The sequence below is a fragment of the Mauremys reevesii genome, linkage group 21 (genome assembly GCF_016161935.1).
Source record: "Mauremys reevesii isolate NIE-2019 linkage group 21, ASM1616193v1, whole genome shotgun sequence".
NCBI lineage: Eukaryota > Metazoa > Chordata > Testudines > Geoemydidae > Mauremys > Mauremys reevesii.
The window spans coordinates 24,721,100-24,739,059 of record NC_052643.1 but is presented as its reverse complement, the minus strand read 5'-3'; positions in this window follow the sequence as shown (position 1 = coordinate 24,739,059).

Genomic DNA, 17,960 nt, shown 5'->3' with positions numbered 1-17,960 from the left:
AAAGCACTGCTAAGGCAGGTTGCAGAGTGGGAAGGTGTGGAGGATGATGTAAAAATATGGGTGCAAAATTGTGTGCGCTGTGCAAAGCTTGTCCCCCGTACTGGCAACCAATGATGCAGTACATTACAGTACAGGATCAATCAGACTACTGAACATATGAATGAGAAAATGCAAAAACAAAGAAACAATGAACCAACTTTATGGGAAGCTGGAGATCAGGTAATGTATTTAAAATTGGGTAAGAAAGATCACAGCTTAGCATCTAAATAAGTAGGTCCATAGTTGACATTCTCAGCCCTCTGGTATACCCCATTGAGAAAAATGGTAAACTTAAATGTAGCTCAGATAAAACAGTTTTCTTAATAGCATGTGCTTCATCCCTTTTAGGTATCACTGTCATCGAATCCCATATAAAGAATCTGGAGGGCTTCAGATGATTGCCTCCAACTGGAATACTGGTATCAAAACCTAATCAACAATTTTATTTCCCTCACACAATCTGTGCAAGCGTTTACAAGGAGAACACCGGTGGAAGCTGATTGAAGGACATAACAAAAATGCTACTATTTTGGGGACTCCTGGCACATTCACCTTGGGGCCATCCAATGCACACTGGGGGATCCAGTGGTTTAATTTTACCACTGGAAAACAGAGCCAAACTGTACCAATATCTCACCATACATTACATGGACCCTTTGAAGTACTTACATATCACCTTATGACCATGCTTGTATATTTGAGGTTAGCTCACCTACCCAGCCTATAATAGATTACAATCATCATTGCCACCCCGTCCTTCCTGGATACCATACATTCCCACCTTTTAAACCAGGACCCCTAGAGACTTGGGGTCAGGGGCGGCTCTACATATTCGTCCGCCCCAAGCAGTCATGCGCGGGAGACGCCCCCGAGCCCCGGGAGCAGCGGACCTCCCGCGGGCATGACTGTGGAGGGTCCGCTGGTCGCGCGGCTCGGCTGGACCTCCCGCAGCTGCGGACGGTTGGCTGGTCCGGCGGCTCCAGTGGAGCTTCCGCAGTCATGCCTGCGGGAGGTCCAGCCGAGCCGCGGGACCAGCGAACCGTCCACAGTCATGCCTGTGGCAGGTCCGGTCGTCCCGGGGTTCCGGTGGACCTCCTGCAGGCATGACTGCAGCAGGTCCACCGGCCCAGCCTGCCGCCCCTGCTGCCCCTCCCGGCAAATGCCGCCCCACACGCGTGCTTTCCACGCTGGGGTCTGGAGCCGGCCCTGCTTGGGGTAGGTCTACACTTACCGTGCGGGTCGACGCGGAGAGTTCGACTTCTTGGAGTTCGAACTATCGCGTCTAATATAGACGCGATAGTTCGAACTCCCCGCGCGCTCCGCCCAACCACCCTCCGCTCCCATCCCTTCTGGGGGACCCCTCTCACGAGGCTCTGCTCAAGCAGGAGATGGGGTGGCTCCTTGGCCTAGGAGCAGTGGAAGTGGTGCCAGCGGAGTTCAAATGCAAGGGGTGCTACTCCCTCTATTTCCTTATCCCAAAGACCAAAGTGGGGCTCAGGCCCATCCTGGACCTGCGAGGCCTGAACCAGTACAGGGTGAAGCTCAGGTTTCGCATGGTGTCCCTGGCCTCCAGCATTCCCTCCCTGGATCCCAGGGACTGGTACGCTGCCCTCGATCTGCAGGACGCGTACTTCCACATCCATATATTTGAGGGGCACAGGCGCTTCCTCCGTTTCACGGTTGGACAGGAACACTACCAATTTACGGTCCTCCCATTTGGCCTGTCCACTGCCCCCAGAGTATTTACAAAGCATATGTCTGTGGCGGCGGCATACCTCAGGCACCATGTGGGGGTCCAGATCTTCCCCTATCTGGTCAAGGGCAGCTCCCGGTCGCAGATGTGGGATCATGTGGCATTCCTCCTGTGCACGTGCACCACTCTGGGCCAGTTGGTAAACACCAAGTCCATATTAGTTTCGGTGCAGCGCACAGAGTTTATTGGGACAGTCCTGGACGCCTTGTCGGCCAGACCCTCCCTCCTGCCAGACAAGTTTGAGACCCTGAAAGGGCTCATTGACATAGTCACAAGGTTTCCGGTGACAACAGCCAGAGCATGTCTCCAGTTCTTGACTCACATGTCGGCATGCACATATGTGGTTCACCACGCTAGACTCAGGATGAGGCCTCGGTGTTTTCCCAGGCCAGAGACAGGATGGACAAGGTCCTCACTGTGCCCGAACCGGTGATCGCCTCCCTGCGATGGTGATCCTCCCCAGGGACCATGCTCCACTGGGTCCCGTTCAGAGGCAGGCCCCTGTCGATGGAACTGGTGTCCGACACATTGGACTTGGGGTGGGGAGCCCATGTGGGAGACGTTCAAATTCAAGGACCTGGCCCTCCACATAAACATCAAGAAGCTGAGGGCGGTCCGGCTGGCGTGTGTGGCCTTCCGCTCGTACCTGGAAGGCAGGGTGGTCAGCGTTCTCACAGACAACACAGCCTCCATGTTTTACATCGACAGGCAAGGCAGGACCTGATCCACTACCATCTGCCTGGAAGCCCTCAAGCTGTGGGACTTCTGTATAGCCCATGACATTTGCCTACAGACCTACCAACTACCGGGTGCCTGGAACTCGAAGGTGGATCACTTGAGCAGGTACTTCCCCTGAACACGAGTGGGCTCTTCACCCAGAAGTGGTACACAGACTTTTCCAAGGGTAGGTCTATACTTACCTGCCGGGTCGACGCGTAGAGGTCGACTTCTCGGACTTCGAACGATCGCGTCTAATCTAGACGCGATCGTTCGAACTCCGAACGCGCTCCCGTCGACTCCGGCACTCCACCATCGTGAATGGCGGTGGCGGAGTCGACGGGGGAGCCGCGGACTTCGATCCCGCGGCGTCTGGACGGGTGAGTACTTCGAACTAGGGTACTTCGAATTCAGCTACGCTATTCACGTAGCTGGATTTGCGTACCCTAGTTCGATCCCCCCTTCTTAGTGTAGACCAGGCCTTGGACAATAACAGTATGGGTGAATGAAACCAAATTAGTAGGAAGTACAATAGTACTCTTTTTAAATGGTCCACAACCCATAAAAGTACCCTGTCCTCCTTTGCTTAAGTGGCGCCATTAATTGTAACCTTAAACCTTTCAATAAACTGGACCAGAAATAATTTTACTTTAATTAATTTGAAGCATGGTTCAAATCCTTACAACCAGAACATCCCTTCACTCGTCAGCGACGAGGGACACAAGATACTTTGTTAGGAGGCAGAGCCAGCTCCAGACCCCAGCGCGCCAAGCACGCGCTTGGGGCGGCAATTTGCCCGCAGGGTGGCAGGTGGCTCCGGCGGACCTTCCGCAGTCTTGCCTGCGGGAGGTCCCCCGGAGCCGCGGGACCAGCGGACCTCCCGCAGGCACGTCTGCAGGAGGTTCCCCCGGAGCCGCGGTACCGGCGACCGTCAGAGTGCCCCCGCGTGTGCCGCCCTGCTTGGGGCGGCAGGATTCCTAGAGCCGCCCCTGTTAGGAGGTATAGGAACAGGAACCGTAATTCTAAATTTGGTAGATCTAGAAGCACTGAAAAATAAGGCCAGTATGATAGAAACATTGCATCATACTTTTGTACAAGGGCAAGAGCTTGTTGGTACAAACTGGGGTAGGCACAATGAACTTGCAATGGCATATTAGGGATCATGTTAACCAGGCATTCTGGGCTCAATATGCTACTTGAGGGACATAACGAACAAAACAGCGTTAGCTTTGAGGTGTTCTGAACAAGAAATATTAGCTATTATGCTGACAGAAAGGGAAATGGACTGGGTACGAGCTAAAGATATGACAGTCTTAACTCTGCTGATAAAACATGAAAATAACCTTTGCCTGCCTTATGTTTCTGGATGTACAAGGCCCTGGAATCAAATGTAAACACCTCGACCCTCATGGGGCACATCACTATACAAGTAATACGGGACCAAGCCCACAAATATAAATTTACTCTGTGGCCCTTCATAGCCCTCCCAGTTCTCCAGGGCAGACATCCTTGGGCTCCTCGATTGGTGGGAACATATTTGAATGAAGGGGAAATCATAGACCATTGCTTGTGTACCAGGTGGACTGCACAACAATGGGTATGTCCTAGCTTACCAAAATTAGAAGAGCCCTGCTCCTTACAACTGAAAAGTTTGACAACTTGTTACTGGGATGAACTAGGTAACAGTACCACAAGAGTGTATTTTGATAGGAAAAGTTGTGTCTGTGTCATTGGATTAGAGAAGCTTGTATGGCAAGACAAATACATCTCAGAACTGTTGGTGGCACCAGGCATGGCCCAGTGTTGACAGAGGGGTGGAAAATGACAGTGCCAATGAAGGCTCCCTGTATTAGGCCTCTGCTTGTCTGAACCGCTTCCATGTTTAAACTTTAATTAACCCCACAGGCTAGATGGAAAGAATGGAATGTGTGGCAACTAGTTATCAGTACCAGGAGGCAATTATACAGCCTGCTTGCACCTGGCTAAAGGGAGTGAAACAGAATGACCGGTCAAGAAAAGTTACTAACGAGATAATATGTTTTTTGCCAAGTATGATCTAACCTGTTTAGAGTAATTGCTACGTTATAATGTATTTGCTGTATGGGAACTGAAAAGGAGGGAGAAGAGGGGGGGGAGAGGGGGGAGCTGGGCATTGGGGGTAATAGACATGCTTAGCTAAAATCATGTATAAAGACAGAGAGCTGCTTGTATGAGGTGTGCTTGATCTGAGGTGTGTACCTCCAAGCATCCTGCGCTTTGAGATCTCAAATAAACCTTTTTTTGCTTCTCCACCCTGGTGTGTCTAATTGGAGCGAGGCACTCCGGGCAACGAATCACTGTTTGCTGTAGCCTCAGGCCTTTTTGTGCCGGCAACAGTTTTGGCGTCCCTGGGTGGGCTTGAGGCTAAATTTAGCCTTGCCCGGACCCCTCCTGGAGGTCGACGGATTGCGGCGACGACCGATGCCTAGCGCGCACCGGTGACTTCATCGGGGGCCTCGGCGGAGACGCGGTGTGGTCGACCCCGGAGGGCACTACGGTGCAACGCGCTCAGATAGTGGAGAAGCAGCTGCGGGCGACGGTGGGGAACCGGTCTCGTGAATAAGGTAGGAACAGTCCAGTGCTGTTAACCTTTTGTTTGCCTGTTAAGACCTGGGGACGCCCAGTGTCTTCCCATAGGTATGGGGCAGGGACAGAGTACAGGCAGGCTACCTTAGAATGCATTCTGATGAATTGGAAAGTGTTTGAAAAAGATCCATTGACTAAAAGTAAACTGAAAAGATTCTGTACAGTAAACTGGCCTCAGTATCAGCTAGAGGGCCAGGAAAGGTGGCCACTGGAGGGATCACTTAATTACAACACGATCCTTCAATTAGCTTTGTTTTGTCAGCGAATGAATAAGTGGAATGAATTTATGTATGCACAGTTGTTTATGTTGTTGAGAGATAGGTCAGATCTGTTGCAAGAGTATAATCTGACTCCGACAGGCTCGGCAGTCACTGTTGTTAGTTCCCCGAACCCCTCCCCGGTTGTAATGGCAGAGTCGGTGTCCCCTTCGGCTCCTACACCCCCACCGTATAAAGACCAGGTGCCTCAGGTTTCAGAGATTGCTCCTTCAGTGGGACTTTATCCGTTGATTACTGAGACTGTGGTGGCTCGCCCGGGAGCAGAGGGGCGCCGGGCCACTACTATGCTAGTTTACTCACATGTGCCTTTTAACCCAGTGGACTTAGCAGCCTTTAAGGCACAGGCAGGGGAATTCTCCACGAATCCCAGCAAGTTTATTTCGGTTTTGAGGGATGTTTTGCCAGTCACAAGCCTGACTGGGATGACTGTAATATCCTTATGAGGACCCTGTTGTCTGAAGTAGAGAAAAGGAGGATTTGATGGGCATGTCTGTGGCACAGATTTTGGAAACTGCAAACAAGGTTTACAGCCTTAGAGAGGGAGAGAAGGAAAAAAGGCAAGTGAAGATGATGGTTGCAGCAGTACAGGCCAGTGACAAGAGGAAGTTTCAGGAAGGTGGTGGAAGGGGCCGGGGAATGAGAGGTCGTGGACGTGGGCGCCCTGGCTCACAGGAAAGGCGTTTGGGTTGCAATCAGTGTGCCATATGCCGGAAGGAGGGACACTGGAAAAATGAGTGCCCCGAGAGGGAAGATACCCCTATGATGGCAGCAGAGAATCAAGACTAGGGGTGTCAGGGGAGACGGACTATCCTGCACCCGGAACCCCGAGTAAAAATGCGGGTGGGAAATTCTGAAATAGACTTTTTAGTAGACTCTGGAGCAGCTCGAACCGCTGTAAATCAACCCCTCCAGCTGCCTGTGGCAGATTCCCTCACTGTGGTCGGCGCTACAGGAAAAGGAATCAAATGTCCAGTGTATGCCCCAGCAGAATGTGCTTTGGGAGACAGAACTCTCTCCCACAAGCTGGTTTACCTCCCCGACTGCCCAACGCCTCTACTGGGACGGGATCTGCTTTGTCGCTTAGGTGCCACCCTGCACTTCACCCAAGATGAAATCACTCTCACCCTGTCCCCAGAGAATGCCTGGATAATGACTCTTGCAGTTGAGCCCTCAGCCATGCAAGCCCCAGAGTGGAGCCAGTGGGAGGACCAGGTTTTTCCTCTAGTATGGGCATCGGGGGTCCCAGGAAAGGCAGTACATCACACCCCCATTAAAGTTCAGCTCCTGCCAGGAAAAGGGCCGGTGCGGATCAAGCAGTATCCGATCAAGAGGGAGGCCAGAGAAGGGCTGCAGGAAACTATAAATCAGTTTCTGAAGTACGGGGTACTGCGAGAATGTCAGTCAGCCTGGAACACCCCCATCCTGCCTGTTCGAAAGCCCAATGGCACCTATTGGCTGGTCCAGGACCTGAGGGCAGTTAATAAACGGGTTAAGACTCTGCACCCCCTTGTTCCAAACCCATGTACACTGTTGGCATCTATAGGAGGGCAGTACACCCACTTTTCGGTCCTAGACCTGAAAAATGCTTTCTTCACAATTCCGGTCGACACACAATCTCAGGAGATTTTTCTCCTTCGAGTGGGAAGACGACCGAAGGGTTAAAAGGCAGCTTTGCTGGACTGTGTTAGCCCAAGGATTTAAGAACTCCCCCACGCTGTTCGGCCAGGCTCTGGCCAAAGACCTGGAGGAGTGGAATACTCCGGACGGGATTCTCCTCCTGCAGTATGTTGACGACCTGTTAATAGGGGCGGTGGGATTAACCCCTTGCCTCCACGCCACTGTGAGCCTCCTGAACTTTGTTGGACTCAGAGGATACCGGGTAGCTCAGAGCAAGGCTCAAATTGCCCTCTCAGAAGTACAGTACTTAGGATTTCACATAAGACAGGGGGAGAGACAGCTTTCAAATGAGAGGAAGGAAGCAATCTGTCAAATTCCTGTCCCAAGCAATCGTAAACAGCTCAGGGCTTTTCTGGGCATGGCAGGCTTTTGCAGAATATGGATCCCAGAGTTCGGACTGTGGGCTAAGCCCTTGTATGAATGTGTTAAGGGAATGGATCACGACCCCTTTCACTGGTCCTCAGAAGCTGACAAGGCATTTAAAGTGTTAAAGCGAAAGCTAATGAAAGCCCCGGCACTCGGCCTGCCTGACCTTTCTAAGCCGTTTCAACTGTATGTGCATGAAAGGAAAGGAGTAGCCCTGGGAGTGCTTACTCAATTATTAGGCACTTGGAAACGTCCTGTGGCATATTTCTCTAAACAACTGGATCAAGTTGCCAAGGGGTGGCCAGCTTGCCTGCGAGCTGTCGCGGCAACTGCCCTAGTGCTTGGTGAAGCAGAGAAACTGACTTTGGGGGGGACTGTGCAGGTGTATACCCCTCATATGGTTCAAGCCCTGCTGGACACTAAGGGTGGTCTCTGGCTCACGCAAGTTCGGGTAGTTCGGTACCAGGCTAAACTCCTAGAAAATCCTGAAGTTACCCTGCAGACCTGCCCCTCCCTCAACCCAGCCACTATGTTACCAGAAACAGAGGAGCAGGAACATGACTGTTTAGAAATCATACATGCCCAGTACTCCAGCCGTCCAGATTTAAAAGATCAACCGCTCTCAAATGCAGACTGTGAGTGGTATACTGATGGGAGCAGTGCTGTCATAGATGGGCAAAGGAGGGCGGGCTATGCTGTTGTGACCCTCTATGATACAGTGGAAGCAGAGAGTTTACCTGCTGGAACATCTGCCCAACTTGCTGAACTTGTAGCATTAACCCGTGCACTTGAACTGGCAAAAGACAAACAGGTTAATATTTTTACTGACTCAAAATATGCTTTTGGGGTATTGCATGCTCACGCTGGTCTGTGGAAACAAAGGGGAATTCTTACAGCTCAGGGGTCCCCGGTCAAGCATGGGACACAGATTCTCCGGCTTCTGGAAGCGGTGCAGCTCCCCTCAGAGGTAGCAGTGGTGCACTGCAAAGCTCATCAACGAGAAGACCAGGACGTAGCCAAGGGCAACGCCAGGGCCGACAGGGAAGCCAAGCGGGCTGCCACCCTGGAACCATTGGAAGCTGAGGAGGCCCATGTGCATGCCCTCATCCCATCAGTGGGTGAGCTCCCAGCCCCTCAGTACTCTCGTGAAGAAAGGAATCTGGCCGACTCCCTTGGGCTCCAGGAAAAGGAGGGATGGCTCCACTCCACAGAAGGAAAAATCCTCCTACCTAAAAGCCTAATACGGCCAGTACTACAGAAACTACATCAGACACTCAAGCGGCATCTCTCAAAGGTCTGCCAAGAGGCTTCTCTTCGGTGGCCTGATGCCTTACCCCTTGTTTTGCTCCGAGTTCATGCTCTCCCAAAGGGCAGGTTAGGGCTTAGTCCCTTCGAGATTATGTTTGGGAGGGCATGGCCTATGAATGGTACACCGGTTCTGTTAGGGGAGTGGGAGGTAGGCTGCGGTTTCTTATCTCAGTACATGTGCTCTCTGTCTGCTGTTCTCTGTTCTCTCCACAGATATACCAAAGATTTGCAGCCTCTCCCGCTGGATGCCCCTGTCCACTCCCTGCAGCCTGGTGACTCCGTTCTCATTCGTACCTGGAAGGACGAGCCTCTCCAAGAGAAGTGGAAGGGACCTCACACCGTCCTGCTGATCTCCCACACAGCAGCAAAGGTCGAGGGATACAAGAACTGGATCCACTACTCCCATCTGAAAGCAGTGCCAGCTCCTGAACGGTGGACCGTCCAACCTGCGGAGAAGACTGCCAACGACGATCTGGGACTTAAGCTGTTATTCAGGCGACAGTAAGGCCTGCTGGGAATGCCCTGTGACCCCTTTGGACAGTTACAGCGCACTCCCCGTGAACACTCTGAGCGTTGGCTGTGTTTATTTTCACACGGCCAGCCTAACCTGTGGGCCTGGTCCCTTTTGTTTTTAATCTGCTTGTTATTAGTAGTAGTAATTTTGTGGGTATTTGGGGAATTGTAATTGTTAGGCCTTAGGATCACTTGCCCAGTATGGATCCAGGCCTAGGGTTTGCCACAATGTTACTCTTTGCTATGGGAACACTCCTCTCGTTAACTCCCGTTTCTCCCCAGGCACATGCGGGATGGAGGGGAGTCCATAACAAATTAGAGTCAAATGCGTATGAGAACCTGAAAATTTGCTTTGCCCAAGAGTTTAATCTCTCTAACTGCTCCTCCGTAAACTTTGTACCCCCCGTGCCCCGAAGGTCCCTATGTACCCTCTCATTGACAGCCCCAGCTCCATAGAACTCAAATATGTTTTGTCCACGGTATATGAGAACACTCAGCCAAAGGTTTGTTGAGTATTCTCAAATGAGGGAATTGTTGGTGGCACCAGGCATGGCCCAGTGTTGACAGAGGGGTGGAAAATGACAGTGCCAATGAAGGCTCCCTGTATTAGGCCTCTGCTTGTCTGAACCGCTTCCATGTTTAAACTTTAATTAACCCCACAGGCTAGATGGAAAGAATGGAATGTGTGGCAACTAGTTATCAGTACCAGGAGGCAATTATACAGCCTGCTTGCACCTGGCTAAAGGGAGTGAAACAGAATGACCGGTCAAGAAAAGTTACTAACGAGATAATATGTTTTTTGCCAAGTATGATCTAACCTGTTTAGAGTAATTGCTACGTTATAATGTATTTGCTGTATGGGAACTGAAAAGGAGGGAGAAGAGGGGGGGGAGAGGGGGGAGCTGGGCATTGGGGGTAATAGACATGCTTAGCTAAGATCATGTATAAAGACAGAGAGCTGCTTGTCTGGGGGTGCTTGATCTGAGGTGTGTACCTCCAAGCATCCTGAGCTTTGAGATCTCAAATAAACCTTTTTTTGCTTCTCCACCCTGGTGTGTCTAATTGGAGCGAGGCACTCTGGGCAACGAATCACTGTTTGCTGTAGCCTCAGGCCTTGTGCCGGCAACAGAACCATGAGTAGAACAATGTATGTGTAATATAACTATGTTAAAAACTCCTACCCTAAACCTATTACTTAGCATCTCATGAGGATAAAAGAACTAACACACTGGAGACCAGTAATATTCTATACTTTAACTTCTCTTTGGGGGTTCCAGCCTGTACAAACTAATGCAGGAAAATAAACAAATTAGCCAGCTGACTGAAACCACACGGACCCAGGTTCAGACACATAGTTTGGCATTAGGGATCTGAAATATTAAGAGTATCTGCAAAAGCAGAACAAATCATGACACACCATTGGTATGCTATTTTAAAGGGATGGGCCCCCTCTTGGTTTTCAACTTTAAAAATTATGTTACATCCAATTGTTTTCTTTATTCTGATAAGTTTAATGTTACTTGTAATGTGTGGCATGTGCTGCTGGATGAAAAGGCTGTATTTTAAGCTAAAACCACAAGCTCACATTGTTTCCCAATATATAGCCTTAAAACAATTATATGAAGTGTAACCCATTCAATACCCCTGGATTGAAGGGTCAAAAGGGGGACACTGTAGAACTGATGTGAATGAAATTGTTTTAATTGTTCACTTTATCATTGTAACTCCTGTTCACCATTTCATTACTCCATTTTGCCTACACTGTAACTTCTGTTCACTATTGTAAGTCAAACCCCATTTTAAAACGCTTACTCCATTTTGTGGAAGGCTTGTTGCTGCAGCCTTCATTTTTGCAAGCCCTGTTGTAATCTTATTAGTTTAGTTTAGATGTGTGAATGAAGTATGTATGGGTGATAGAATCAACTTCCAGCCCCAGCCTGTCCTGATGAAATAAAGTTCAAATACCAATGGCTGACGATGCAAACAACAGCCCTAAACAAAGTAAGGGATGATCTACACTAGGGCGGGGTATCGATCTAAGATACGCAACTTCAGCTACATGAATAGGGTAGCTGAAGTTGAAGTATCAGATCGCTTTATCTCAGGTCCTCACAGCACGGGATCAACGTCCCCGGCTCCCCCTGTCGACTCCGCTACCGCCGCTCGCGCTGGTGGAGTTCTGGAGTCGACGGGAGCGCGCGCGGGGCTCGATATAATACGTCTAGATGAGATGCAATATATCGAGCCCTGAAAAATCGATCGCTACCTACCGATGACAGCGGGTAGTCTGGACGTACCCAGGGGCAGCTCCAGGCCCCAGCACGCCAAGCGAGTGCTTGGGGTGGCATGTCACGCGGGGGGGGGGGGGGGCACTCTCTGCCGGTCACCGAGAGGGCGGCAGGCAGCTCCGGTGGACCTCCCGCAGGCACACCTGAGCCGCGGGACTGGCGACTGGCAGAGCGCCCCCCTCCCCCGCGGCGTGCGCCGTGCTTGGGGCAGCGAAATTGCTAGAGCTGCCCCTGGACGTACCCTATGAAACATCCACCCTAAAAAGAAAAGGACACAAGAACAACAGAAGGAAGATCAAAGCCAGGTAGAAGGCTGAAAGTCGCGTCTGCAATTGACGGATGATCAATCACCAAACCTAGAGGAAGTGTGACACAGCAAGACCTATAGACTTTAAAGCCAAACTAAAATCCTATAAAAAAGATGGGTGAGATGAGAGACTTTGATGAGCTACGATCCCAAGCTGCGAACTCAACCTACAACCAGGACTGGAAACTATCCAGCAGCTGCAGAGAGAGAGAGAGAGAGAGAGAGAGAGAGAGAGAGAGTGTGTGTGTAAGGCCTGGTCTACACTAAGAAGGGGGGGTCGAACTAGGGTACGCAAATTCAGCTACGTGAATAGCATAGCTGAATTCGAAGTACCCTAGTTCGAACTACTCACCCGTCCAGACACCGCAGGATCGAAGTCCGTGGCTCCAAGGTCGACTCCGCCACCGCCATTTGCAGTGGTGGAGTTCCGGAGTCGACCGGAGCGCGCGGGGAGTTCGAACTATCGCGTCGATAGTTCGAACTCCGAGAATTCGAACTCTCCGCATCGACCCGCGCGGTAAGTGTAGACCTACCCTAAGTAAGGGTACGTCCATACTACCCGCCCGGGTTGGCAGGTAGTGATTGACTTCTCGGAGTTTGATATATCGCGTCTCACCTAGACGCGATCTATCAAACTCTGAACGCGCTCCCATCGACTCCGGAACTCCACCACCGCGAACGGCGGTGGCGGAGTCGACAGGGGAGCCGCGGACTTCGATCCCGCGGTGTCTGGACGGGTAAGTAGGTCGAACTAAGGTAGTTGCGTACCTTAGTTCGACCCACCCCCCCCAGTGTAGACCAGGCCTAAGTAAGTAAGTATTAAGGTATTTGCTAGTAGTTATAGATCAAATTGTTTTACCATAATAAATGTGGCATCTTTGTCTTGCCCCCTAAAACGATCCTGTGTATAACATGCTGAACCTCTTTCGAGCACGTCCTTCCCTCCCGGCCTAAACACTGAGCAGCTACGCCATGAGGTGGAGTGCCTCTAGGTTGGGGTGGAAGAGGCAGCGCTAGTCCTGGGAGAGCAGGTCCAGGCGGGATGGTAATGGCCACAGCAGGACGACCGCCAGGCTTGTGAGGATCCTGTACCAATGCTGCCTGGGCCATGCCGGGGCAATCAGGAGGGTCCAGATCCTGTCTGTCTTTATATTTTCCAGGACCTTGCCGATCAATGGGAAGGCATACAGAAACTGGCCTGCCCAGGATAGGAGGAAGGCTTCGGAGATAGCATCCCATTCCAAGTCTCCCCTTTCCCCCCAGAGCAGAACCGGGGACAGCAACGGTTCTGTTGAGTCGCGAACAGGTCCACCTGGGGAGTATCCCACTCTTGGGCCTGGTCTACACTAGGGTGGGGGGGTCGAACTAAGGTACGCAACTTCAGCTACGCGAATAGCGTAGCTGAAGTTGAACTACCTTAGTTCGAAGTACTCACCCGTCCAGACGCCGCGGGATCGAAGTCTGCGGCTCCCCCGTCGACTCCGCCACCGCCATTCGCGATGGTGGAGTGCCGGAGTCGACGGGAGCGCGTTCGGAGTTCGAACGATCGCGTCTAGATTAGACGCGATCGTTCGAACTCCGAGAAGTCGACCTCTACGCGTCGACCTGGCAGGTAAGTATAGACCTACCCTTGGAAAAGTCTGTGTACCACCTCTGGGTGAAGAGCCCACTCATGTTCAGGGGAAGTACCTGCTGAAGTGATCCACCTTCGAGTTCCAGGCACCCAGTAGTTGGTAGGCCTGTAGGCAAATGTCATGGGCTATACAGAAGTCCCACAGCTTGAGGGCTTCCAGGCAGATGGTAGCGGATCAGGTCCTGCCTTGCCTGTCGATGTAAAACATGGAGGCTGTGTTGTCTGTGAGAACGCTGACCACCCTGCCTTCCAGGTACGAGCAGAAGGCCACGCACGCCAGCCGGACCGCCCTCAGCTTCTTGATGTTTATGTGGAGGGCCAGGTCCTTGAATTTGAACGTCTCCCACATGGGCTCCCCACCCCAGGTCCAATGTGTCGGACACCAGTTCCATCGACAGGGGCCTGCCTCTGAACGGGACCCCGTGGAGCATGGTCCCTGGGGAGGACCACCATTGCAGGGAGGCGATCACCGGTTCGGGCACAGTGAGGACCTTGTCCATCCTGTCTCTGGCCTGGGAAAACACCGAGGCCTCATCCTGAGTCTAGCGTGGTGAACCACATATGTGCATGCCGACATGTGAGTCAAGAACTGGAGACATGCTCTGGCTGTTGTCACCGGAAACCTTGTGACTATGTCAATGAGCCCTTTCAGGGTCTCAAACTTGTCTGGCAGGAGGGAGGGTCTGGCCGACAAGGCGTCCAGGACTGTCCCAATAAACTCTGTGCGCTGCACCGAAACTAATATGGACTTGGTGTTTACCAACTGGCCCAGAGTGGTGCACGTGCACAGGAGGAATGCCACATGATCCCACATCTGCGACCGGGAGCTGCCCTTGACCAGATAGGGGAAGATCTGGACCCCCCCATGGTGCCTGAGGTATGCCGCCGCCACAGACATATGCTTTGTAAATACTCTGGGGGCAGTGGACAGGCCAAATGGGAGGACCGTAAATTGGTAGTGTTCCTGTCCAACCGTGAAACGGAGGAAGCGCCTGTGCCCCTCAAATATATGGATGTGGAAGTACGCGTCCTGCAGATCGAGGGCAGCGTACCAGTCCCTGGGATCCAGGGAGGGAATGCTGGAGGCCAGGGACACCATGCGAAACCTGAGCTTCACCCTGTACTGGTTCAGGCCTCGCAGGTCCAGGATGGGCCTGAGCCCCACTTTGGCCTTTGGGATAAGGAAATAGAGGGAGTAGCACCCCTTGCATTTGAACTCCGCTGGCACCACTTCCACTGCTCCTAGGCCAAGGAGCCACCCCATCTCCTGCTTGAGCAGAGCCTCGTGAGAGGGGTCCCCCAGAAGGGATGGGAGCGGAGGGTGGTTGGGCGGAGTAGAGGTAAATTGGAGGGTGTAGCCCCGGGAGATGGTGCTGAGGACCCATCGGGCCAAGGACAGCTGCAACCACTCCGGGAGAAAAGCACACAACCCGTTGGAGAAGAGAAACTTTATTGTGGATGGATCCCTGATGTGAACTGGTAGCTCGCCCCCCCAGCGTCCTGTCAAAACTGCTGTTTCCCTGCCTGTTTGCCCTTGGAGGACCCAGGCTGCGGGGCAGAATGAGACTGCCTCTGCAGCTGTTTCTTATAGTCCCGTAACTTTTTATAAGGGGGGTCGTATTTAGAGAGGGTGGCCTGGGTGGGAACCTGCTGCAGCTTAAACTTAGGTCTAGCCAGAGCCGGAACATAGAGGCCAAGAGTCTTAAGCGTAGTGCGGGAGTCTTTCAGGCCATGCAGTTTGATGTCCGTCTGTTCTGCAAACAGAGCCTTGCTGTCAAACGGGAGGTCCTGCAAGGAGGTCTGCACCTCACTGGACAGCCCAGACAGCAGGCACCACGACGCCCTTCTCATGGACACCGCGGAGGCCATGGACCGTGTGGCTGTGTCTACCGCATCTGATGCTTCCTGCAGGGTTGCCCTGGCAGCCGCTCTACCCTCCTCCAGCAGAGCTTTGAGCGCCTTCCTGTTGTGCTCCTGGAGGGAGTCCTCGCACTTGGGCAGAGAGCCCCACAGATTGAACTCATACCAGCCCAGGAGAGCCTGATGGTTCGCCACCTGTAACTGGAAGATCGAGGATCTTTATTTTTCAGAGCAGAGGCTAGTTGGCCCTGCTGCTCCCTGTGGTTGACCGACTTCACCACCAGGGAGTTAGGGGCAGGGTGGGTGTATAATTATTAATGTCCCTCAGCGGGCACAAAATATTTGCATTCCACTCTCTTAGAGATGGGGGGCAATGAGGCCAGGGTTTGCCACAAAGCATATGAAATTTTTGCCATCCCTTCGTGGAGTGGCAAGGACACCCTGCCCAGTACCGAGGCAGACAGGGAGTCCGAGGGCTCCTCCACCTACTCTGCCTGAAGGCTGAGGTTTGACGCCACCCTTTTCAATAGTTCCTGGTGGGCTTTAGAGTCCTTCTACAGGACGGAGGGAAGAGGGGCCATAATTGCCTCACCCAGGGACGGTGAGGAGGCGGGTGTGGTACTTTGCATGTCCACTGGCACCGGAGGATCCACCACCTGGTTGCTCTCCCAGGCACAGTGCTGAAGCTGCACGTCCCACCAATTCCTTCCTCGGAGGCCGGGAGAGGGAGGCTGACGGCCATTCCAAGGCCCCAGCCACTGAGTGAGCCCCCACTGTGCCAGCCACGGGGCCTGGTGCCACTGCCCCTGCTGTGGCACCGGCGAAGCAGGCTGTTCAGCCTGGCCGGCCTGACCCTTCGGTGGATGGATACAAAGGGAGGTCAGGCTGATGTATGGTCTGCAGCTGTCCCTGGATTGGGAGGCTGGTGGTGGCGGGAGCAATGCCGACCATGAGAATGTGATCCCGACGTGGAGGAATGATGTGATCAGCTCTGGTGGGTGGATCCGCACCAGCGATTGGCGACCGGGTATGTGGGAGCGGTGCCGTGGCAGGGTCCTGGAGTGGGATGACGAATGGGAACAGCATCGACGTTCGCGTAGCGACAGGCTACGATAGCCCCTCTGAGATGAGGACCTTCAGCGATGTCTGCCTTGGTCCCGTCGGTGTCCGCTCCTTGAGGAGCCCGGAGTCTCTGTCGGTCGCAACCCAGCCAGATAACCTGGTGGGAGTCAACGGCGACCTGCATGAACTATGCATGCGACAGTCGCTGAGCGGCAAATGGCCTCAGGAACATTCCCTTGACCGTGACCAGTACTGAGATAGGCGTGACTGCGAAGATCCCAGTGGTGGCTTGCCTCTGGACCACAGGGCCAACATTGGTGGTGCTCCTGGTACCAGCATGGACATAACATCCCAGGCTGCTTGCAAGGCCTCTGGCGTGGAGGCATCTGGACATCCAGGGAAGCCTGCTCCAAATGGGCCTGGCTATTTGGCTTGACCTGAGTCGGAGACCTAGAGGCTGATGGGGACCGAGGCCTGCCCAACATGGGTCTAGCCTCTCCCCCAGTCTTGCTCCGGTGCCATGGCAGAGAAGGCCTCTTCTTAGCCTTCTTGGCGTGCCCCGTGGACAGGGAGCAGTGCCAACTGGTAGAAGGCACCGGGAGATCACCACACACCAACACTGCGGTACCCGGTGCCGACTCAGAGCGGCGCGCTGGAGTTGGGGTCAACGCTGACTCCATCAGGATGGCATGGAGCCAGGGGTGGCTCCAGGCCCCAGCATGCCAAGCGCATGCTTGGGGCAGCATGCTGCGGGGGGGCGCTCTGCCAGTCGCCGGGAGGGCGGCAGGTAGCTCCGGTTGACCTCCCGCAGGTGTGCCTGTGGTGGGTCCACTGGTCCGGTGTCTGCGGGAGGTCCACCAAAGCCGCGGGACCAGCGGACCCTCCACAGGCACGCCTGCGGTAGGTCCACCGGAGCCGCCTGCCGTCCTTCCGGCGACTGGCAGAGCACCCCCCGCGGCATGCCGCCCTGCTTGGGGCGGCGAAATGTCTAGAGCCGCCCCTGCATGGAGCCTAATGTCTCTCTCTCTCTCTTGGTCTGAGGCTTGAACGACTTGCAAATCTTGCAGCGATTTCTGAGATGGGTTTCACCCAAACAGCATAAACAGTCCGCGTGCAGATCACTCACCTACAAGTGTCGCACAACTTAAAACCTGGGGCGCAGCGCATGCCCCGGCTCAGGCGCACTAAACTAAAACTAATCAAACTACTAACTACAAGAGTTCTGGGGAAGAGCTGCAGCAAAGCTGGAGCAGAGCAGTTCCGAAGCACCTTCACTGGCGGCAAGAAGGAACTGCGGGTGGGGGAGCATGCAGAGCCCGTTATACTGTGCCATGAAGGCGCCACTCCAGGGGTTGCTAGGGGTGCTCCCCTATGGCTACTGCTAGGGGAAGAACTTCCGACACTGGTGCACCTGGTGAGCACCCACACCTATTGTGGAATACACATGAGCAATCACTTGAAGAAGAACTTCAGTTTTTCATAAATTTGTTGAGGTTCCGCAGGTCCAAAATTGGCCTTAGCCCACCTTTGGATT